The following is a 24,832-nucleotide window of genomic DNA, read 5'->3' as shown; positions in this document are numbered from 1 at the left end:
GCAAAGGACAGAAATCAACGTGTTGTACGTAACTGCATCAATGGGCTTACCTTTAATGATCCTTGTGTTAAATAAATTAAAGGCCTTCTCGAACATACCATGTTTGCAAAGCCCTCGAAGAAGAATGTTACATGTAATAACATCAGGCTTGAATGAGTTCTCAACCATTCTGTTATAGAACAAGAATGCTTTCTCCGCTGCTCCCTCCCAGCAGAAACCATGAATAATTATGTTACACGTAGCTTCATCGGTGGCCAAACCTTTATCTAAAAGCTCATTCAATTTATCTATAGCCTGATCAGTTTTTAATGAATGACACAACCCCCTAATTATAGTATTATATGACAACACTAGAAATGATCCCCTTCTCCTTCATCTCATCCCAAAGCTTCAGAGCGTTGTTTGTTTGATCATTTTTAAAGTATCCCATGATTAGAGTTCCATAGGTTACCTCATCGAGAATATAACCTCGCTTTGCGGCCTTCACAGTCAACTCGTATGCCTCTTTGAGTAGCTTCTCCACGCACAATTTGTGCACTATAGTGTTCAGAGTAAAAGTATCCATCTTTAAACCTTTCCTCCCCATTTCATCCATCATCTTAAAAGCTTCTCCTAGATTTCCTGCTATACAATAACCATTGATCATTGTATTATAAGTAAAACAGTCCGGTGAAAACCCAATCTCTACCATCTTTGCCACGACACAGCCGGCTTCATACATCTTACCTTCCTTACAGTACCACTTCACCATTATATTGTGAGTCACCGCGTTCGGCTTGACTCTCTTTCCCTTTATTTCCTCAACCAACTTGAATTCCTCCACACTCCCCCGCCACTGAAAACACCCGTCAATCAGAGTATTGTAGGTAACCTCATCCGGCATCACCCTCAGGCTCTCCATATCATCCCTAAGGCTAATCGCCTCCTTGACCTTCCCCTCGTCACACAAACCCCTCATGATTGTATTATAAGTCCAAATATCTGGTACCACGTCGTTTGCACTCATCAACTCGACAACCTCGGCAGCCTCCTTCAACCACCTCAACTTACAATAGCCATGAACCAAGATTTTGTAGGTGTTCTTATTTGGGGAAACCCCGCTACCTTTCATCTCTAGCAAAATCTCCCTAACCTTACTCAATTGGCCCTTATGCATCAAGAATAGTATTGTAAGTGATATTATCAGGAGAACAAGCAAAATCAGTCATTTGGTTCATTAAGCTAAGAGCATCATTAAAATTATTATCAAGACAAGAACCATGGATCAAGATGTTGAAGGTGGTGGTGTTTGGGGTTATACCGAGCTTAATGGAATTGTTAAAGACTTGTTTGGAGAGGTGAATGGAGTGGGAGGAATGAGGGTGGCGGCGGACAAGGGAAGAGAGGAGGGAGTGGCAGGTGAGGAGGTTGGGTTTAATACGGAGGCGCTTCATCTTGTTGAAGAGCTGGAAGGCGAGGTCAGAGTGGTCGGAGAGGGCGTAGGCAGAGAGGGAGGTGTCGAGGAGTGGATGTGGGAGACGGGGCCGGCGGAGGGGGAGCTGGTGGAGGGAGTGGCGGGGGTGGTCGGAGGAGATGAAGTTGAGGAGGAGGGTGCAGGCGGAGGACTAGCGGCGGTGGACGAGGAGGGCCGGGAGGAGGGCGAGGAGGGGCTCAGGGGAGGAGGAGAGAGAAGGGTGGGGAGAGTGGCGAAGGATGTGGAACAAGGAGAGGAGGGTGGCGGAGTTGGTGCGGTGGAGTTGGGTGGAGGAGAGGACGGAAAGCACCGTGGGGAGGGTGAGATTTTGGATTAAGGGTTTGAGCGCGGAGTAGGGGTCAGGGTGGCTGGTGAGGATGGTGGTCACCGTTTTCAGCAGCTGAGCTTCCGATGAGGCTGCAGCGGCTGCTGCGTCATTGGTGGTGGTCATTTTTATCGCGTTAGGGTTTAGGGTAGTAATCAGCTAAACGGGGAAGGAGCTGCTTTCCTTATTTTATTTTTTCAATTTAATTGTTTTTTATTTTATTACTTTATATCTTAAAAATAGAAAAATTAAGTCAACCATATAGAAGACAGCTAAAATAAAATGATCCAGTCAAACATGAAAAGCAGAATACAGTATTTTTATGGCTACACAAAATAAAATCAGACGGACTGACGATTGTATTTATGAACAAACAAGGTGAAATTCAATACACGGACCATGCTGGGTAGGCAACAGATTGGATAAGAACCAAGGACCTTCTGATCCTTCAAGAAATCCCGCTAAAACAGAATGCACCTTATTTTAAATGGTAGTTTGCTCTTATTATCATTTAAAACAATAAAAAAATAAGTGGACTCTGTTCAGATCCCCTAACATGTTTGTTGCACAAAGGATTTCATTGTGAGAATAGATCTATAATTTCTATTAAAGTAACACTCTGTTTGTGCAGATAATAAAGCATATAAAACATCTCTTGAGGACATGAATAACTTTCTCTAACCTTTAACTATGGATACCATCCATAATAATTACCAGGGAAAAAAATATTGATTACACAGTCACAGTTTACAAACGCCACAAAATCTAATATAATGTTGGAAAATTGGATACTTACATGAAATAATGGATCGTCATCACAGCAAAACCACCAATAAAATGGGTTCAACATGATGAACATCAGGAATTTAAATGCCAATTTAAATTTATTGTGTCAATCTGATAAGGAGGCCTTCGATATGCTTTTTCGCCTCTTCAATAGCCCATCCATTAACTTGATATATGCAGATTTATGCAAACTAACTCCTTTTTACTTTGATTCTTGAAATAGTTTCATTGCCGCTTTGTACTTCCCTTGAGTACAAAAATTAGTTATCTGTTCTGAGTAATCCATGTCGCCTGAACCAAGAATTTGTGAAGTGTCTTCACTTATCATATTTGGACTTGTCTATAGGAGTTTTGACATGAATTTCTTTGCTTTCTCAATTCTCCCAGCATGAGTAAGTGCACCAATGATGGCAGTATAAGTATATCGGTCTGGCCCCAATTTTTTCTTCTCCATCTCAGTCATGAGGTCAAATGCTTCATCAAGTTTCCCTTCTTTGCAAAGGACAGAAATCAACGTGTTGTACGTAACTGCATCAATGGGCTTACCTTTAATGATCCATGTGTTAAATAAATTAAAGGCCTTCTCGAACATACCATGTTTGCAAAGCCCTCGAAGAAGAATGTTACATGTAATAACATCAGGCTTGAATGAGTTCTCAACCATTCTGTTATAGAACAAGAATGCTTTCTCCGCTGCTCCCTCCCAGCAGAAACCATGGATAATTATGTTACACGTAGCTTCATCGGTGGCCAAACCTTTATCTAAAAGCTCATTCAATTTATCTATAGCCTGATCAGTTTTTAAAGAATGACACAACCCCCTAATTATAGTATTATAAGTGACAACACTAGAAATGATCCCCTTCTCCTTCATCTCATCCCAAAGCTTCAGAGTGTTGTTTGTTTGATCATTTTTAAAGTATCCCATGATTAGAGTTTCATAGGTTACCTCATCGAGAATATAACCTCGCTTTGCGGCCTTCACAGTCAACTCGTATGCCTCTTTGAGTAGCTTCTCCATGCACAATTTGTTCACTATAGTGTTCAGAGTAAAAGTATCCATCTTTAAACCTTTCCTCCCCATTTCATCCATCATCTTAAAAGCTTCTCCCAGATTTCCTGCTTTACAATAACCATTGATCATAGTATTATAAGTAAAACAGTCCGGTGAAAACCCACTCTCTACTATCTTTGCCACGACACAGCCGGCTTCATCCATCTTACCTTCCTTACAGTACCACTTCACCATTATATTGTGAGTCACCGCGTTCGGCTTGACTCCCTTTCCCTTCATTTTCTCAACCAACTTGAATGCCTCCACACTCCCCCGCCACTGGAAACACCCGTCAATCAGAGTATTGTAGGTAACCTCATCCGGCATCACCCTCAGGCTCTCCATATCATCCCTAAGGCTAATCGCCTCCTTGACCTTCCCCTCATCGCACAAACCCCTCATGATTATATTATAAGTCCAAATATCTGGTACCATGCCGTTTGCACTCATCAACTCGACAACTGGTACGCGGAATCGTGATTACACTTTAATTTCGTAAAATTCATTGCTCTTTCTTTCCCTGGTAATGGCACCAAAAACATGATGCCAACACCATGGTTCACAACTCCGTGTAACTGACCAGCAAGTGCACTGAGTCGTCCAAGTAATACCTTACGTGAGTAAGGGTCGAATCCCACGGAGATTGTTGGTATGAAGCAAGCTATGGTCACCTTGCAAATCTCAGTTAGGCAGATATAAATTGATAATGGTGTTTTCGAATTATAATTAATAGAATAGGGATAGAAATACTTATGTAATTCATTGGTGAGAATTTCAGATAAGCGAATGGAGATGCTTTCGTTCCTCTGAACCTCTGCTTTCCTGCTATCTTCATCCAATCAGTCTTACTCCTTTCCATGGCTGGCTTTATGTGATACATCACCATTGTCAACGGCTACTTTCGGTCATCTCTCGGGAAAATGATCCAATGCCCTGTCACGGCACGGCTAATCGTCTGGAGGCATCACCCTTGTCAATGGCTTCATCCTATCCTCTCAGTGAAAATGATCAACGCACCCTGTCACGGCACGGCTATTCATCTGTCGGTTCTCGATCATGCTGGAATAGGATTTACTATCCTTTTGCGTCTGTCACTAACGCCCTGCAATCGCGAGTTTGGAGCTCGTCACAGTCATTCAATCATTGAATCCTACTCGGAATACCACAGACAAGGTTTAGACCTTCCGGATTCTCTTGAATGCCGCCATCATTCTAGCTTACGCCACGAAGATTCTGGTTAGGAGATCTAAGAGATACTCATTCAGTCTAATGTAGAACGGAAGTGGTTGTCAGGCACGCGTTCATAGGGAATGATGATGATTGTCACATTCATCACATTCAGATTAAAGTACAAATGAATATCTTAGAAGCGAAACAAGATGAATTGAATAGAAAACAGTAGTACTTTGCATTAATCTTTGAGGAACAGCAGAGCTCCACACCTTAATCTATGGAGTGCAGAAACTCTACCGTATGAAAATACATAAGTGAAAGGTCCAGGCATGGCCGAATGGCCAGCCCCCAAAACGAGATCACAGGATCAAAATACAATCCAGGATCCAGGATGTCTAATACAATAGTAAAAAGTCCTATTTATAATAAACTAGCTACTAGGGTTTACAGAAGTAAGTAATTGATGCATAAATCCACTTCCGGTGCCCACTTGGTGTGTGCTTGGACTGAGCTTTGAGTGTTACACGTGCAGAGATCATTTGTGGAGTTGAACGCCAGCTTTTGTGCCATTTCTGGCGTTCAACTCTGGTTTTAGCTCCTTTTCTGGCGCTGGATGCCAGATTTGGGCAGAGAGCTGGCGTTGAACGCCAGTTTGCGTCGTCTAAAATTAGCCAAAGTATGGACTATTATATATTGCTGGAAAGCCCTGGATGTCTACTTTCCAACGCAATTGGAAGCGCGCCATTTCGAGTTTTGTATCTCCAGAAAATCCACTTTGAGTGCAGGGAGGTCAGAATCCAACAGCATCAGCAGTCCTTCTTTAACCTCTGAATCTGATTTTTGCTCAAGTCCCTCAATTTCAGCCAGAAAATACCTGAAATCACAGAAAAAACACACAAACTCATAGTAAAGTCCAGAAATGTGAATTTAACATAAAAACTAATGAAAACATCCCTAAAAGCAACTAGATTCTACTAAAAACATACTAAAAACAATGCCGAAAAGCGTATAAATTATCCGCTCATCACAACACCAAACTTAAATTGTTGCTTGTCCCCAAGCAACTGAAAATTAAATAGGATAAAAAGAAGAGAATATACTATAAATTCCAAACTATCAATGAAACATAGCTCCAATCAGATGAGCGGGACTTATAGCTTTTTGCCTCTTGAATAGTTTTGGCATCTCACTTTATCCATTGAAGTTCAGAATGATTGCATCTATAGGAACTCAGAGTTCAGATAGTGTTATTGATTCTCCTAGTTCAGTATGATGATTCTTGAACACAGCTATTTTATGAGTCTTGGCCGTGGCCCTAAGCACTTTGTTTTCCAGTATTACCACCGGATACATAAATGCCACAGACACATAATTGGGTGAACCTTTTCAGATTGTGACTCAGCTTTGCTAAAGTCCCTAATTAGAGGTGTCCAGGGTTCTTAAGCACACTCTTTTTTTGCTTTGGACCTTGACTTTAACCGCTCAGTCTCAAGTTTTCACTTGACACCTACACGCCACAAGCACATGGTTAGGGACAGCTTGGTTTAGCCGCTTAGGCCAGGATTTTATTCCTTTAGGCCCTCCTATCCACTGATGCTCAAAGCCTTGGGATCCTTTTTATTGCCCTTGCCTTTTGGTTTTAAGGGTTATTGGCTTTTTGCTCTTGCCTCTTGGTTTTAAGAGCTATTGGCTTTTTCTGCTTGCTTTTTCTCTTTTTTTTTTCTATATTTTTTTTCTTTTCTTTTTTTTCTGCAAGCTTTGTTCTTTGCTACTTTTTCTTGCTTCAAGAATCATTTTTATGATTTTTCAGATTATCAAATAACATGTCTCCTAGTCATCATTCTTTCAAGAGCCAACATATTTAACATTCTTAAACAACAACTTCAAAAGACATATGCACTGTTCAAGCATACATTCAGAAAACAAGAAGCATTGTCACCACATCAATATAATTAAACTAAGTTCAAGGATAAATTCGAAACTCATGTACTTCTTATTCTTTCGAATTAAAACAGTTTTTATTTAAGAGAGGTGATGGATTCATAGGACATTCATAACTTTAAGGCATAGTTACTAACTACTAATGATCATGTAATGAAGACACAAACATAGATAAGCACATAACATGGAAAACGAAAAACAGAAGAAATAAGAACAAGGAATGAATCCACCTTAGTGATGATGGCGTTTCCTTCTTGAGGAACCAATGATGTCCTTGAGCTCTTCTATGTCTCTTCCTTGTCTTTGTTGCTCCTCCCTCATTGCTTTTTGATCTTCTCTTATTTCATGAAGCATGATGGAGTGCTCTTGATGTTCCACCCTTAGTTGTCCCATATTGGAACTTAATTCTCCTAGGGAGGTGTTGATTTGCTCCCAATAGTTTTGTGGAGGAAAATGCATTTGAGGCATCTCCGGGATCTCATGGTGATGAGCTTCCTGCGCCTCTTGAGCTCCATGAATGGGCTCTCTTGCTTGCTCCATCCTTTTCTTAGTGATGGGCTTCTCTTCCTTAATAGGAATGTCCCCTTCTATGAAAGCTCCAGCTGAGTAACATAGATGGCAAATAAGATGAGGAAAAGCTAGCCTTGCCATGGGAGAGGACTTGTCAGCCACTTTGTAGAGTTCTTGAGGTATAATCTCATGAACTTCCACCTCTTCTCCAATCATGATACTATGAATCATGATGGCCCGATCCACTGTAACTTCAGATCGGTTGCTAGTGGGGATGATGGAGCATTGGATGAACTCCAACCATCCTCTAGCTACAGGCTTGAGATCCAGTCTTCTTAGTTGAACTGGCTTGCCTTTGGAGTCAATCTTCCATTGAGTTCCTTCCACACATATGTCCATAAGGACTTGGTCCAACCTTTGATCAAAGTTGACCCTTCTTGTGTAGGGGCGTTCATCTCCTTGCATCATAGGCAAGTTAAACGCCAACCTCACATTTTCCGGACTAAAATCTAAGTATTTCCCCCGAACCATTGTAACATAGTTCTTTGGATCTGGGTTCTTACTTTGATCATGGTTCTTGGTGATCCATGCATTGGCATAGAACTCTTGAACCATTAAGATACCGACTTGTTGGATGGGTTTTGTTAGAACTTCCCAACCTCTTCTTTGAATCTCATGTCGGATCTCCGGATACTCATTTCTTTTGAGTTGGAAGGGGACCTCGGGGATCACCTTCTTCTTGGCCACAACATCATAGAAGTGGTCTTGATGGGCTTTAGAGATGAACCTTTCTATCTCCCATGACTCGGATGTGGAAGCTTTTGTCTTCCTTTTTCCTCTTCTAGAGGATTCTCCGGTCTTAGGTGCCATCAATGGTAATGGAAAAACAAAAAAAAGCTATGCTTTTACCACACCAAACTTAGAATATTGCTCGCCCTCGAGCAATAAACAAAGGAATAGAAGAAGAAGAAGAAATGGAGGAGAGGGAGGGGAGAAGGTGTTTCAGCCAAGAAGGGTATAGAGGGGTGTGTTGTGTGAAATTGATGAAGAATGGAGGGCTTTTTATAGGGAAGGGAGGGGGGGTAAGGTTTCGGCCATATAGGTGGGTTTGGGTGGGAAATTGGTTTTGAATTTTGAAGGTAGGTGAAGTTTATGAGGTAGGTTTATGGGGAAGAGTGGATGGATGTGAGTGGTGAAGAGGTGATGGGGAGGAGAGTTTGAGGTGATTGGTGAAGGGTTTTTGGGGAAGAGTGTTTATGGGGTTGTGTGAAAGAGAGTGGTGAGAAGAAGTGAGTGGAGGTAGGTGGGCATCCTGTGGGGTCCACAGATTCTGAGTGGATCCTGTGGGGTCCACAGGTCCTGAGTGGATCCTGTGGGGTCCACAAATCCTGAGGTGTTCAAGGATTTGCATCCCTGCACCCATTAGGCATGTAAAAATGCCTTTGCACACAACTCTGGGCGTTCAGCGCCAGGTTGGTGGCCATTTTGGGCGTTCAACGCCCATTTGTGTGCCATTTCTGGCGTTGAACGCCAGAACCATGCCTGTTCTGGCGTTCAGCGCCCGTAAGCTGCCCTTTTTGGGCGTTCAGCGCCAGAACCATGCTCTGTTCTGGCGCTGAACGCCAGACAGATGCTCCTCCAGGGTGTGATTTTTCTTCTGCTGTTTTTGATTCTGTTTTCAATTTTTATATTTATTTTGTGACTCCATATGATCATGAACCTAAGAAAACATGAAAAACAAGAATAATAGAGTTAGATAAATAAGCATTGGGTTGCCTCCCAACAAGCGCTTCTTTAATGTCAATAGCTTGACAGTGGGCTCTCATGGAGCCTTACAGATATTCAGAGCATTGTTGAAACTCTCCAACACCAAACTTAGAGTTTGACCGTGGGGGCTTGGGTTGACTCTGTTTTGAGAGAAGCTTTTCATGCTTCCTCTCCATGGTTGCAGAGAGAGATCCTTGAGTTTTAAACACAAGGGAGTCCTCATTCCATTGAAGGACTAGTTCACCTCTGTCAACATCAATCACAGCTCTTGCTGTGGCCAGGAAAGGTCTTCCTAGGATGATGGATTCATCCTCTTCCTTTCCAGTATCCAGGACTATGAAATCAGTAGGGATGTAAAGGCCTTCAACCTTTACTAACACGTCCTCTACTTGTCCATATGCCTGTTTTCTTGAATTGTCTGCCATCTCTAATGAGATTCTAGCAGCTTGCACCCCATAGATTTCCAGCTTCTCTATTACAGAGAGAGGCATGAGGTTTATCCCTAAACCAAGGTCACACAAAGCTCTGACTGTCATGGTGCCTATGGTACAAGGTATTAGGAACTTTCCAGGATCCTGTTTCTTCTGAGGCAATCTCAGTTGATCCAGATCACTCAGTTCATTGGTGAACAAGGGAGGTTCATCTTCCCAAGTCTCAATACCAAATAATTTGGCATTCAGCTTCATGATTGCACCAAGAAACTTGGCAGTTTGCTCTTCAGTAACATCCTCATTCTCTTCAGAAGAGGAATACTCATCAGAGCTCATGAATGGCATAAGGAGGTTCAATGGAATCTCTATGGTCTCTAGGTGAGCCTCAGATTCCTTGGGTTCCTCAAAGGGAAGCTCCTTATTGATCACTGGACGTCCCAGGAGATCTTCCTCCTTGGGATTCATGTCCTCCTCTCCCTCATTGGGTTTGGCCATTTTGGTTATGTCAATGGCCTTGCACTCTCCTTTTGGATTTTCTTCTGTATTGCTTGGGAGAATACTAAGAGGGATTTCAGTTATCCTTTTACTCAGCTGGCCCACTTGTGCCTCCAAATTTCTAATGGAGGATCTTGCTTCATTCATGAAACTCAGAGTGGCCTTAGATAGATCAGAGACTAAGTTTGTTAAATTAGAGGAATTTTGTTCAGAGTTCTCTGTCTTTTGCTGAGTGGATGATGGAAAAGGCTTGCTGTTGCTAAACCTGTTTCTTCCACCATTATTAAAGCCTTGTTGAGGCTTTTGATCCTTCCATGAGAAATTTGGATGATTTCTCCATGATGAGTTATAGGTGTTTCCATAAGGTTCACCCATGTAATTTACCTCTGCTATTGCAGGGTTCTCAGGATCATAGGCTTCTTCTTCAAAAGATGCCTCTTGAGTACTGTTGGATGCAGCTTGCATTCCATTCAGACTCTGAGAAATCATGTTGACTTGCTGAGTCAATATTTTATTCTGAGCCAATATGGCATTCAGAGTATCAATCTCAAGAACTCCCTTCTTCATAGGCGTCCCATTATTCACAGGATTCCTTTCAGAAGTGTACATGAACTGGTTATTAGCAACCATGTCAATGAGTTCTTGAGCTTCTGCAGGTGTTTTCTTTAGGTGAATGGATCCACCTGCAGAAGTATCCAATGACATCTTTGATAGCTCAGATAAACTATCATAGAATATATCCAGGATGGTCCATTCTGAAAGCATGTCAGAAGGACACTTTTTGGTCAACTGTTTGTATCTTTCCCAAGCTTCATAGAGGGATTCACCTTCTTTCTGTCTGAAGGTTTGAACATCAGCTCTAAGCTTGCTCAGCTTTTGAGGAGGAAAGTACTTGGCTAAGAAAGCCGTGACCAGCTTATCCCAAGAGTTCAGGCTATCCTTAGGTTGAGAATCCAACCATAATCTAGCTCTGTCTCTTACAGCAAAAGGGAAAAGCATGAGCCTGTAGACTTCAGGATCTACTCCATTAGTCTTAACAGTATCACATATCTGCAAGAATTCAGTTAAGAACTGAAAAGGATCTTCAGATGGAAGTCCATGAAACTTGCAGTTCTGCTGCATCAGAGAAACTAATTGAGGTTTCAGCTCAAAGTTGTTTGCTCCAATGGCAGGAATGGAGATGCTTCTTCCATGTAGATTGGAATTAGGTGCAGTAAAGTCACCAAGCATTCTTCTTGCATTATTGTTGGGTTCAGCTGCCATCTCCTTTACTTGTTCGAAATTTTCAATCAAGTTATCTCTGGATTGTTGTAATTTAGCTTCTCTTAGTTTTCTCTTCAGAGTCCTTTCAGGTTCTGGATCAGCTTCCATAATTATGCCTTTTTCTTTGTTCCTGCTCATAAGAAAGAGAAGAGAACAAGAAAAGAAGAAGAAATTCGAACACAGACAGAAGAGGGGGTTCGAATTTGGTGATGATGTGAGGAAGAGATGTTAGTAGATGAATGAATAAATAAGATGAGAGAAGAAGAGTATTTTCGAAAATTAATTTTTTTGAAAAAGAGTTAGTGATTCTTGAAAATTGTTTTTGAAAAAGGTTAGTAAATTTTCGAAAATAAAAATAATTAATTAAAAAGAATTTTTGAAAAAGAGGGAAGATGTTTTTGAAAATTAGAGAGAGAGTTAGTTAGTTAGTTGAAACAATTTTGAAAAGATAAGATAAGAAGTTAGAAAAGATATTTTGAAATCAAATTTTTTTTGAAAAAGATAAGATAAGAAGATATTTTTGAGAAGATATGATTGGAATTAGTTTTGAAAAAGATTTGATTTTTAAAATCACAATTAATGACTTGATTCACAAGAAATCACAAGATATGATTCTAGAATTTAAAGTTTGCATCTTTCTTAACAAGCAAGTAACAAACTTGAAATTTTTGAATCAAAACATTAATTGATGATGTTATTTTCGAAAATCATGTGAGAAAAATAGAAAAAAAAGATTTTTGAAAAATGTTTTAAAGATTTTCGAAAATAACTAAAAAAAATGAAAAAGATTTGATTTTTGAAAAAGATTTTGAAAAAGATATTTTTTTATTTTTGAATTTTTAGAGATGAGAGAGAAAAACATGAAGAAAAATGCAATGCATGAAGATTTTTGGATCAAAACTATGAATGCATGGAAGAATGGTATGAATGTCAAGATGAACACCAAGAACACTTTGAATGTCAAGATGAACACCAAGAACATGTTTTTGAAAATTTTTTTATGCAAAGAAAACATGCAAGACACCAAACTTAGAAATCTTTCATGTATAGACACTAAGATTTCAATAATGCATATGAAAAACAAGAAAAGACACAAAACATGCAAATGCAAAGATCAAACAAGAAGACTTACCAAGAACAACTTGAAGATCATGAAGAACACCATGAATGCATGAAATTTTCGAAAAAAATGCAAGATGCACATGCAATTGACACCAAACTTATAACATGACTCAAGACTCAAACAAGAAACACAAAAATATTTTTTTTTTTTTATGATTTTCTAATTTTTTTTGTATTTTTCAAAAATTAATGTAAAAAAAGAAAAATAAGGATTCCAAAATTTTTAATATGAATTCCAGGAATCTTGCATTGTTAGTCTAAAGCTTCAGTCCAGGAATTAGACACGGCTCACTAGCCAGCCAAGCCTTCAATGAAAGCTCCAGTCCAAAACACTAGACATGGCCAATGGCCAGCCAAGCTTCAGCAGGTGAATTAGGAACAGCAGCAGGTGGATTAGCAACAACTAGCTTGCTCTTGATAACAAATTGCAAGCCTCAGTCCAAATAAATTTAGACATGGCTTTACAGCCAGCCAGGCTTCACATGCTTCATGAAACACTAGAATTCATTCTTAAAAATTCTGAAGAACAATATATTTTTGAAAACATTTTAAAATTTTTTCGAAAACAGATGAGAAATTTTTGAAAGATTTTTGAAAAATTTTTGAAAACAAAACAAAAAAAGAAAATTACCTAATCTGAGCAACAAGATGAACCGTTAGTTGTCCAAACTCGAACAATCCCCGGCAACAGCACCAAAAACTTGGTACGCGGAATCGTGATTACACTTTAATTATGTAAAATTCATTGCTCTTTCTTTCCCTGGTAATGGCACCAAAAACATGATGCCAACACCATGGTTCACAACTCCGTGTAACTGACCAGCAAGTGCACTGGGTCGTCCAAGTAATACCTTACGTGAGTAAGGGTCGAATCCCACGGAGATTGTTGGTATGAAGCAAGCTATGGTCACCTTGCAAATCTCAGTTAGGCAGATATAAATTGATAATGGTGTTTTCGAATTATAATTAATAGAATAGGGATAAAAATACTTATGTAATTCATTGGTGAGAATTTCAGATAAGCGAATGGAGATGCTTTCGTTCCTCTGAACCTCTGCTTTCCTGCTATCTTCATCCAATCAGTCTTACTCCTTTCCATGGCTGGCTTTATGTGATACATCACCATTGTCAACGGCTACTTTCGGTCATCTCTCGGGAAAATGATCCAATGCCCTGTCACGGCACGGCTAATCGTCTGGAGGCATCACCCTTATCAATGGCTTCATCCTATCCTCTTAGTGAAAATGATCAACGCACCCTGTCACGGCACGGCTATTCATCTGTCGGTTCTCGATCATGCTGGAATAGGATTTACTATCCTTTTGCGTCTGTCACTAACGCCCTGCAATCGCGAGTTTGGAGCTCGTCATAGTCATTCAATCATTGAATCCTACTCGGAATACCACAGACAAGGTTTAGACCTTCCGGATTCTCTTGAATGCCGCCATCATTCTAGCTTACGCCACGAAGATTCTGGTTAGGAGATCTAAGAGATACTCATTCAGTCTAATGTAGAACGGAAGTGGTTGTCAGGCACGCGTTCATAGGGAATGATGATGATTGTCACGTTCATCACATTCAGATTGAAGTACGAATGAATATCTTAGAAGCGAAACAAGATGAATTGAATAGAAAACAGTAGTACTTTGCATTAATCTTTGAGGAACAGCAGAGCTCCACACCTTAATCTATGGAGTGCAGAAACTCTACCGTATGAAAATACATAAGTGAAAGGTCCAGGCATGGCCAAATGGCCAGCCCCCAAAACGAGATCACAGGATCAAAATACAATCCAGGATCCAGGATGTCTAATACAATAGTAAAAAGTCCTATTTATAATAAACTAGCTACTAGGGTTTACAGAAGTAAGTAATTGATGCATAAATCCACTTCTGGGGCCCACTTGGTGTGTGCTTGGGCTGAGCTTTGAGTGTTACACGTGCAGAGATCATTTGTGGAGTTGAACGCCAGCTTTTGTGCCATTTCTGGCGTTCAACTCTGGTTTTGGCTCCTTTTCTGGCGCTGGATGCCAGATTTGGGCAGAGATCTGGCGTTGAACGCCAGTTTGCGTCATCTAAAATTGGCCAAAGTATGGACTATTATATATTGCTGGAAATCCCTGGATGTCTACTTTCCAACGCAATTGGAAGCGCGCCATTTCGAGTTCTGTAGCTCCAGAAAATCCACTTTGAGTGTAGGGAGGTCAGAATCCAACAGCATCAGCAGTCCTTTTTTAACCTCTGAATCTGATTTTTGCTCAAGTCCCTCAATTTCAGCCAGAAAATACCTAAAATCATAGAAAAACACACAAACTCATAGTAAAGTCCAGAAATGTGAATTTAACATAAAAACTAATGAAAACATCCCTAAAAGCAACTAGATTCTACTAAAAACATACTAAAAACAATGCCAAAAAGCGTATAAATTATCCGCTCATCAACAACCTCGGCAGCCTCCTTCAACCTCCTCAACTTACAATAGCCATGAACCAAGATATTATAGGGGTTCCTATTTGGGGAAACCCCGCTACCTTTCATCTCTAGCAAAACCTCCCTAACCTTACTCAATTGGCCCTTATGCATCAAGAATAGTATTGTAAGTGATATTATCAGGAGAACAAGCAAAATCAGTCATTTGGTTCATGAAGCTAAGAGCATCATTAAAATTATTATCAAGACAAGAACCATGGATCAAGATGTTGAAGGTGGTGGTGTTTGGGGTTATACCGAGCTTAAGGGAATCGTTAAAGACTTGTTTGGAGAGGTGAATGGAGTAGGAGGAATGAGGGTGGTGGCAGACAAGGGAGGAGCTGATGGAGTGGCAGGTAAGGAGGTTGGGTTTAATACGGAGACGCTTCATCTTGTTGAAGAGCTGGAAGGCGAGGTCGGGGTGGTCGGAGAGGGCGTAGGCAGAGAGGGAGGTGTAGAGGAGTGGCTGCAGGAGACGGGGGCAGCGGAGGGGGAGCTGGTGGAGGGAGTGGCGGGGGTGATCGGAGGAGATGAAGTTGAGGAGGAGGGAGCGGGCGGAGGAGTAGCGGCGGTGGACGAGGAGGCCAGGGAGGAGGGGCTCAGGGGAGGAGGAGAGAGAAGGGTGGGGAGAGTGGCGGAGGATGTGGAAGAAGGAGAGAAGGGTGGCAGAGTGGGTGCGGTGGAGTTGGGTGGAGGAGAGGATGGAAAGCATCATTGGGAGGGTGAGATTTTGGATTAAGAGTTTGAGTGCGGAATGGGGGTCAGGGTGGCTGGTGAGGAGGGTGGTCACCGTTTTCGGCAGCTGAGCTTCCGATGAGGCTGCAGCGGCCGCTGCGTTTGTGGTTATGGTCATTTTTATCGCATTAGGGTTTAGGGTGGTAATCAGCTAAATGGGAAAGGAGCTGCTTCCCTTATTTTATTTTTTCAATTTAATTGTTTTTTATTTTTTTACTTTATTATATCTTAAATAAATACAGTATAATTTACCATCTACATTTTATCAAAATTTAATTATTAAATCAATTGTTCACCCAAAAAAATTATTAAATCAATTTATAATTTCTATTTAATTAGGCATTAATTTTTTAGCTTAATTTTGATATAAAATTGTCTCGTCATATTCGTTGTTATTTCTTGAATAATCATGCCACCAATGTAATGTAAAATATGATTATTTTTGTTAACATAATATTACATAATTAAATATACTATATATATGTAAAACTATTTTATACTAATAATATATTAAAATTATTTTATTTTCATGTTAAATTTTAATAAAAGATTAGCAGTAATATTCCAACTTAAATTTCAAATATTTTTTAGTTGGACAACCTAATATTCTAACCAATTTTAGTTGTCAATTTAATTTTTAACATTTTATTTTGTTATATATATTAATTTCAAATCAAATTTTGATAAGATGATAAATAAATCCATCTTTATTATTATTCTTATTTAATAAACACATAAAATTCTAAAATTCTAAAATTTATTTTTAGAGTAAAATTTTATATAGATCTTTGAGATTCAAATTATTATTCAGTGTGGTCTTTGAGATTTTAAATTTATCATTATAGTTTCTCATATATAACTCCGGATACTATAATAGTCTTTGAGCATCTTTTTAATAATGTTTCAATAACTCCGGATACTATAATTGTCTTTAAGCATCTTTTCGATAAGGTGTTTGCTACGGTACGATGATAAATTCATACGTACCGATACGTTTAAAATATGGACAAATAATAACAAGTCACGTGAAATTTATTTTTCACATCAACATTTAATTTTTGTTTTTTTAAATATATATTATATCACCATTTTTACTAATACACCTATTTAATTAAATAAAAATAAAAATTATTTTTTATTTAATTTTATAAAAAGTCTTAAACATCCTTCTTTTATTTGATTAGACAAAAATATCCTTTTAAATTAACGAAATTTTAGAATTCAATTAATCCTAATTTTATAGTTTCAAATAATTTAAACAACAAAACAAAACATATTAAAAAAATAAAAAATCAAAATTTCTTCATCTTCTCCAATTTTTCTAATCATTCATGCCCCCTCTAAGCAAAACATATCAAAAAAATAAAAAATCAATGGTTCTTCATTTTTCCCAATTACCCCTCTAAAACAAAGCAGTGAAAGTCCCAAATCAAAACCCTAGGTTCTTTGCTAGTTAATGTCTTTATTGACTTCAAGACCATGAATTCAAAAGGTTGGACTACTTGAGAGTTAATAATTGAGATTGCATGCATTGTATCATCTTTAATTAATTCGTTCTGTTTCTATTATTTTCTATTTTCTTGTTATTTTTAATATAGTTATATATATAAACTTTACAAGAAAATAATTCAAATTTTGAATTTTAAAATTTTTCTTTTACAAAAGTTTAAAAAATAATAATTCAATAAAAAAGGCAGAAACCAAACAAGGGTTTAATTAGATGTTGATATATATATTTTGAAAAACGGACAAATCAATTCTTAATTTTTTAGTCTGCACTTCTGCGGACATTTAAGTCTCTGAGGTTTTAAGAATACATTTAAGTTTCTGATTTTTTCAAAATTTGGACACATCGATTCTTGAGTCTAATTTGCTTTATTTTAAAAATTCTCCCACATGTATATTCATATCGACCAGGTCAGTACAACGAGAATTACGTTTAATTTTTCTATTAGATCTGACAGATCCAAGTGAACATAAGAGATCGATATATCCAAATTTAAAAAAAGTCAATAACTTAAATATATTTTTAAATTTTAAAATATTTAAATGTCCATATATCAAAATATCAAGAATCTATTTCTCCTTTTCTCTTATTCTTTTGATGGTCATCGTGTATATCAAGCCAAAAGTACAAAGTATTATATGCTTGTGTAACCCAAACCATATCATGATTTCATTCCTAGAATCAACACGATCTAATAAAAAAAAATTATAAAGTAATAAAATAAAAAGTTAATCACTTGTAATTTTTATTATGTATGAGTTTTATTATTTTAATTTAAAGGTAACTAAATTTTTATTTTTTCATTTTAGAAAAGAGTGTGATTTATATTATTATATAGAGAGAGATATTTCAATTTAGTTTAATTTCCGTGCATATATAGTAGTTTTCAATTACAACTGTGATATGTTCCCAAAATGTCAACATATAATGGCTTTTGAATCCTTCACAAGACAATATTGAAGACTCAAGACCGCGTCCGTATTTAACACAATATATTCTAAGTATCTAGCTAAAACCATATATAAACGAGGTATTTAATTTCTAGAATATCTCTAGATATTAATTATTAATTCATTTACATATAATAATAATAATAATAATAATAATAATATTATGTATATATAAAAGATTAATAATTAAATCAGTTATTATATATATTATTTAATTTATTTTTAATATATATTTTATATTTAAATATGTATTTTTATTTTTAGTGTATACGCAACATATATTTATAATAATGGATTTAAAGTTGATGAACATGTTGATTGTATAATTTAGTATGCTATTGATTGTTAATTACAAACCTAAATATAATTCACGAGTCATGCATACTTTAATGGGCCGGGTAATATATATACCCCAAGCAAGTATATATAGACATATAGTGGAGATGTAACTAATTATGTATACATAATAAATCTGAATGTTTTGGTGGCCATTGATAACATGCCACTAATACATACCAACTATAGGGTATAGGGGGAGTCACATTCTTCAGCATATAGAATCATTGCCTTTCTGAAAACTATAACAAATTCAAGGAATTCACACAAAGATCCTATTATACATATGGATACATCCATCAAGACTAAGATTAACCGCTCCGCTAGAAAAATAATAAAAAATCCAAACAATGTAAATAATGGGTTTTGAATTTAGTCCAATATAAAAAAAATAAGAAAATTTAAAAAAAAAATTCATCAAAACACCCTTTTTTTCTTCAAATCGTCTGCTACCCCACCCTCATCAATCATCCCATCTCTCTGGTGTTAGAAGTTCTCTCATCGGTCATCATCGTTCACTCCTGTAGCTCTTTCTCTCATCATCGGCATGGAATCGTCATCAAACAACCATCCACATAGTTATTAAAATAATCATCCGACTACTTAGTGAAATGATTATCCAATATTTGTTAATTGTATATACTTAAACTGAATCGAACAAAATAACCATCCAATTAAGAATTAAAATACCATCTGCATACCTAGTAAATTGAACATCCAGCCCATTTGCGGAGTGAAAAGAGTCGACAGCGATGCATAGAGGCAGGGGAGGAGATCCGGCGACGGAGCAGCCACGCAACGACAACTTCGGTTAGACGAGGTTACGAATATGTTCTGTGGGCTTCGAACCCGAACGCGCAGCGGCTAGAGATGGAAGAGGAGGAGGAGTCGAATCGGTGGGAAGAAGGGTGGCGTCGATGAGGTGCAGCACAGCAACAACAACGGTGCAACGGGGAGGAAAGATGATGAGGATAACGTGCATCTCGAATAGCGCAACAGGAGGCAGCGACCTGCGGTGGGACCTACAAGGTCGGCGACGGGTGGACAGCGATAATAAGGACGCACGGGCCTGCTGCAGCCCCGTTGCTACGGCAAGTGAGCGGAACACGGAGAGGCTGGGCGTCGTTGGCTGGGCGGTGTCGGACCGGACAGCAGAGAAGTGCAGCGGTGCCGAGGTGACTCTACAGACCAGAGATCGCAAATGGAGAATTAGAGGTTAGCATGATATTAGGAGTAACTGTGCCAATTGTTTAATTACAAATTCTTATTTTTTAAATTTTAAAAATTAAAATTTAAAATAATTAATTAATAATCTGATTTATGATTTTAAAATTAATTTCTTTTTTTATTCCATTATTCATATTTTTATTATTCTTCTGTACTTCTTCTAAGACTAAAAAGTAAGTCATGTATGTGGGACTGCAAATAACATAGAAAATTATAGGAAAGAAACTAACAAGGCATTACTTCGTGTTGCACACAGTCAATGTAAAAGTTCATTTTCAATTTCAAGAGTACTATAATTATTCCATCAAGACTTAGAAATAATAATCAACTAATTAATTTCGAGTGACGTTAGAATTTCAACTAAGGTGTCGTACTAAGGGGGAAGCACTTGACTAGTGTGTGTGTGTGTCTATATATATATATATATATATATATATATATAGCTTAGTGGATGAACTTGAAAAAAAATAAAATAAAATAAAATCTGGTAGTATGAGAATTGAAATGATCAAAATAAGACAAAGTATTTTAAGAAATGTTTAACTAGAGTACATAGATTGCGTAAATGGATTGTGTCACGAAATTAGCTAAAAGTTAAGGAACACTTTAATTTGTCGAGTCTATCTGAGTTGATACAAGAAATATATCTATGTGAGAAATGTTTTGTTTTTGTATATTGATGCGAACTGAAATACAAACACTTCAATCCATGTAGATTTTAAAGTTTATTATTAATGAGTTAATTTGTTCATTTTGAACGAAAAAAAAAAGAGAACTATTATTTGAATGTTTTAAAAGTTTCTAGACAAAAGAGCACATAACATAGTGTAAAATTGAAGGGTGTAAATTAACTTCAAAAATATATTTATTTTATTCAAATATAATATTTAATCTTTTTATATTTTATAATATCAAATATTATTTATATATTATTAACAAATTGAATTTATATTTCAATGATACTAAATATTTGGGCGGATGTATATATATTTTACAAATATTCATATTAAAAATTAAGAGTGTTAGTTGGACAGATAAAATTATCCTACCACCAAATTTGATGTTATTCTGTATGTGGGTTGAATTGCTAATCTATAGCGACTGAAATACAGCGAATTGGATATCCACAGATGTAAATAGTGTTATCAACTCCTTATCGATGCATTATTTTTTTGTTGTAGGTGGTGAATGTATGTGTTTGTTTTTAAGTGCTTTACTATTTGCTTGGAAATCATGAGCTTGGAGAATCTTTGAGATGGCTGGATTAATTTAATTTGCACATCGAAAAGTTTGCAGAGGATAGCATACGTTTCAATAATATTTTTTTGACAATGTAAAAAGGTAGCATTCGTTCATGAATAAGACGCATGATATCTGAATAGGCCAAATTACATATAAACGGAAGTGCATCTTCCATATCCACACTGTATTTGAATTAGTAAGAGTCATTTGAGTCAATTCATAATTTTTGTGAAAGAATTTAAGATGAGTTAATTTGTCTAGATAGCAAGAGAATTTAGTATAATAAAAGAGAAAAGGGTTAAAGATGAGATGAGAAAAGAAGTAAAGATACACAAAAATCATTGAATGAGGGAGCAACTTGGAGGGAGAGTATAACAGAACTCTCTGACTCTAAGAAAACTAACTTGTTGCATAATTTCTACTCACTCAATTAACTAGGTCTAGTTGCTCTAATCTCTATATACAAAGAAGTGAAGTCGTAATTAACTCAGTAATTAGCTTGCTAAGTTTGGCAACTTGGATGATCAGTAACATGCTCCCTCAAGCTAGAATGTCTTGCCATGTAAAAGTCAAGCATTCGAAGCTTGGAAGTGCACGAGCGAAAGGGAGCTGGAGCTAAGGGCTTGGTGAGGAAGTTAGCGACTTGTTCAGCTAACGAGACAGATAGCAAATGGATTACACCTTCAAGAAGCTTGTCACGGATGATGTGGCAATTGATTTCAATATTTTTGTCCCCTCATGAAAGATTGAGTTAGCTGCAATGTGTCTAGAAGATTGGCTATCACAGTAGATTAGGGTTGTTTGTGGGTGATGGATCTTTAAATCGGTGAGTAAATTTCGTAGCCATTGAACTTCTCTTGTGACTTTGGCTAAGGCTCTATATTCTGCTTCTGAGGAGGAGTTGGAGACTATTTGTTGCTTCTTGCTTTTTCAGCTGATCAAAGCTGTTCCAACGAAGAAGCAGAAATCTGTGATTGATCTTCTTGAGTCTGGACACTATGCCCAATCAGCATCTGAGTAGCTAGCTAGGGTAAGATCTAGATTTGTAGTTGGGAAGAACAGGCCATTGTCTGGTGCCATCTTTAGATATTTTAGGATCCGATAAGCTGCCTTGAGATGCAAATCGGTTGGTTGTTCAAGAAATTGACTCAACTTTGCCAGACCGAACAATGGTTTCTTGAGCAAGCACACTAATTCTCCATGAAAGTCTTCTAATCCTGATGGCAATTTCATATAAACTTCTTCATTGAGGTCTCTGTGCAAGAAAGCTGTGTTGACATCGAGTTGTTTGCAATGCCAACCTTTGCTGGTTGCTATGGTGAGAAGTAGTCTCAATGTGGTCATTTTTATCACTGGACTGAATGTGTCAAGGTAATCAAGGCTATGTGTTTGAGTGAATCCCTTCACTACCAAATGCGCTATGTGTCTCTCTATTCCCATCAAGGTTGAACTTCACTTTAAACACCCATGTACAGCCAATTGCTCTTTTCCCAACAGGTAAGATAGTAATGCTCCACGTTTTGTTTTGATAAAGTGCTTTGAGTTCCTCTTTAATGACATTTCTCCAACATTCATCTTTGACAGCTTTCTCATATGATTTTGGCTCGAATATAGAAGAGACACCAAGAAAGAAATATTTTTGTAAGTATGAGGATTCAGAAAAAGATATATAATTTCTTATGAGATATCTAGATATATGAAAACATGTGGATGATGCTTTGGAGGCATGCATGCATTGGTAATCTGATAGGTATACAAGTGTTTTTCAGATTCTAAGGGATTTTCTAATTGCTAGTTGCGATTCTTGTGCTTGCGGTAGTGAAGCAACTAGTTCGGAGAGTGTGTCAAGATTTTGTGATATAGTTGGAGATGTATGAGTGGTGGGCTCAGTAGGTTGTGTATGTGGTGTATTGAGTTGATTGTGTGAGGTGTATGGATGGTATTGATATGATGCATTATAAGTAAATGTGTCTAAAAATGGTTCAATTATTTAATTATACATGGTTTGTGAATTTGTATGTTTAGATTCACTTATGAAATTTTCTCCTTTTAGTAATTTTCATAAAAACAATTACATTTTTTGAAATAAAGATTTTTTTTAGTGTGTAAATTAAACAAATGTCCCTTAACTCGTTCTTTGTATCCTAAGAATGCACACTTCATTGATCTAGGATCTAGCTTTTTCCTATTTGTAGTGAGTGTGACAGCAAAGGAAAAGCACCCAAATACCTTAAGTTGCTGCAAATTAGGTTTTGTGTTAAAAATTATCTCATAAGGTATGGCATTGAATAGGACTGAGCTGGGAACTCTGTTGATGATGTGAACTGAGTGAGCCACAACTAAATTCCAGAAGCACTTGGGTATGTTTGCTTGAAAAAATAGTATTCTTGTCATGACCAAAATGTGTTAGTACTTCTTTTCAACAATACCATTTTCTTGAGGAGTTTTTACACATGAGGTTTGGTGCAAAATACCCTATTATTTTAAAAAGTCTCAATTTTGAATTCAGGACCATTGTCTGATTTAACACTCTTAATGGTCCTTTAAATTGAGTTTTAACCAATTGAATGAAAGAAATAAAAAGTTGAGATGCCTCTGATTTTTTTTTTCATGAAAAATACCCAAGTGAATATGCTTTTTTAATTAATAATAGTTAAAAAGTATTTATGTCCAGATATGGAAAGAGTAGATAAGGGACTCTATATGTCAATGTGAATCAAATCAAATATATTTCGTGAATTACTAGTGCTTAGAGGAAAAGAAAGTTTCTTTTGTTTTGTCAAATGACAAAATTCATAAGAATCAAATTCATTATTACAATACACATAAGAAAATTGTTTTTGCATAAGAGAAAGCTTGCTATATCCTACGTGACCTAATCGAATGTGCCATAGACTGTTTTGTGCATAATCTTTGCATTTATGTAGTGTTGAGACATGTGATGAAATGTGACTAGTGGGCTGATCTAGTATGTAAAGGCCTCCCCAAACATTAGCTACACCAATCATCTCTGATGTAGGTTGACTCTGAATTTGGCATATTGTTTGAGAAAATAAAAAAATGCAATCAAGTGAAGTTGTTAGTATTGATACTGAAAGCAAGTTAAAAGAAAATGAAGGTATATATAGGACATTATTGAGATAAAGTGAGTCAGTGAAATTAACTGTACCTATTATTGTGATTTCTACTACAGATCCATATGGTAATTTGGCAAAATTGAATTTATGTAATGATAAGTTTGAAACAAAGATAGAGAGGTGCATACATGGTCAGTAGCTTCTGTGTCTATGGCCCAGAAACTAGATTTTAATGAATTTGCTAATAAGGCAACAACTAAAATTTTACCTTTTGTGACATTGAGATCAAGAGGCTGAGACTTTGATGTATTAACCCTGAAATGATTGATTGTGTGTGATGTTTATTCTTGAGACAAAATAAGATATGTGTCACCACTACTTTTTTGCTGAGATTCATGATCATCACTGTTTTCATCCTCCTCAATAGCGGAGATATGATTAATAGAGCCGGATCATTTCATGTGAGGAGGAACTCCATGTTTCTTGTAGCAAGAATCTATTAAATGCCCATTTTTACCACAGTAAAAGCACACCTTTCCTTGGTATCCTTTGCCACCTCCTCTCCCAAAATTGTTTCGTTCATCTCTGTCCCCTCCTCTATCTCTTTGAGGCATTCTACCCGTGGATGCATTCATAAAAGCTTTAGATTCAGAAATTTAGATTGAAATTGTCTTTCGTGCTGCGTAAGCAAGGCAAATACAGTGTTTATATCCATAAGATGTTGCTACATCATGATTTGGGATTGAACAGTGTTGAATTGTTTATTAAGTCCACGAAGAAATTTGACTACCATATCATCATTTTTGAATTTTCAAAAATTTGCTAAGACATAGTTGCAAGTTGAATCTCAAGTAACATAGGCATGAAGAGGGCAAAAATTTTCAATTTTCTCCCAAATCGATCTTAATTTCGTAAAGAAAGAAGTGACAGTAGGATCACCTTAGTGAGATGCATAGAGTTCTTCATGAAG

General features: G+C 37.3%; 1 non-coding gene and 1 pseudogene across 1 annotated transcript; one reads left to right on the top strand and one right to left on the bottom strand.

The window, feature by feature from the left end:
* Positions 1 to 2,843: 2,843 nt before the first annotated feature.
* LOC112721933 (uncharacterized) lies at positions 2,844 to 15,076 on the bottom strand (annotated as a pseudogene).
* LOC112724684 (small nucleolar RNA R71) lies at positions 10,695 to 10,802 on the top strand. The gene has a single exon (XR_003163835.1). It is a non-coding gene; the product is annotated as a small nucleolar RNA R71 (small nucleolar RNA).
* Positions 15,077 to 24,832: the final 9,756 nt, after the last annotated feature.

Source organism: Arachis hypogaea, chromosome 11, assembly GCF_003086295.3.
Source record: "Arachis hypogaea cultivar Tifrunner chromosome 11, arahy.Tifrunner.gnm2.J5K5, whole genome shotgun sequence".
NCBI lineage: Eukaryota > Viridiplantae > Streptophyta > Magnoliopsida > Fabales > Fabaceae > Arachis > Arachis hypogaea.
This window is presented reverse-complemented; position numbering and strand designations above follow the sequence as displayed.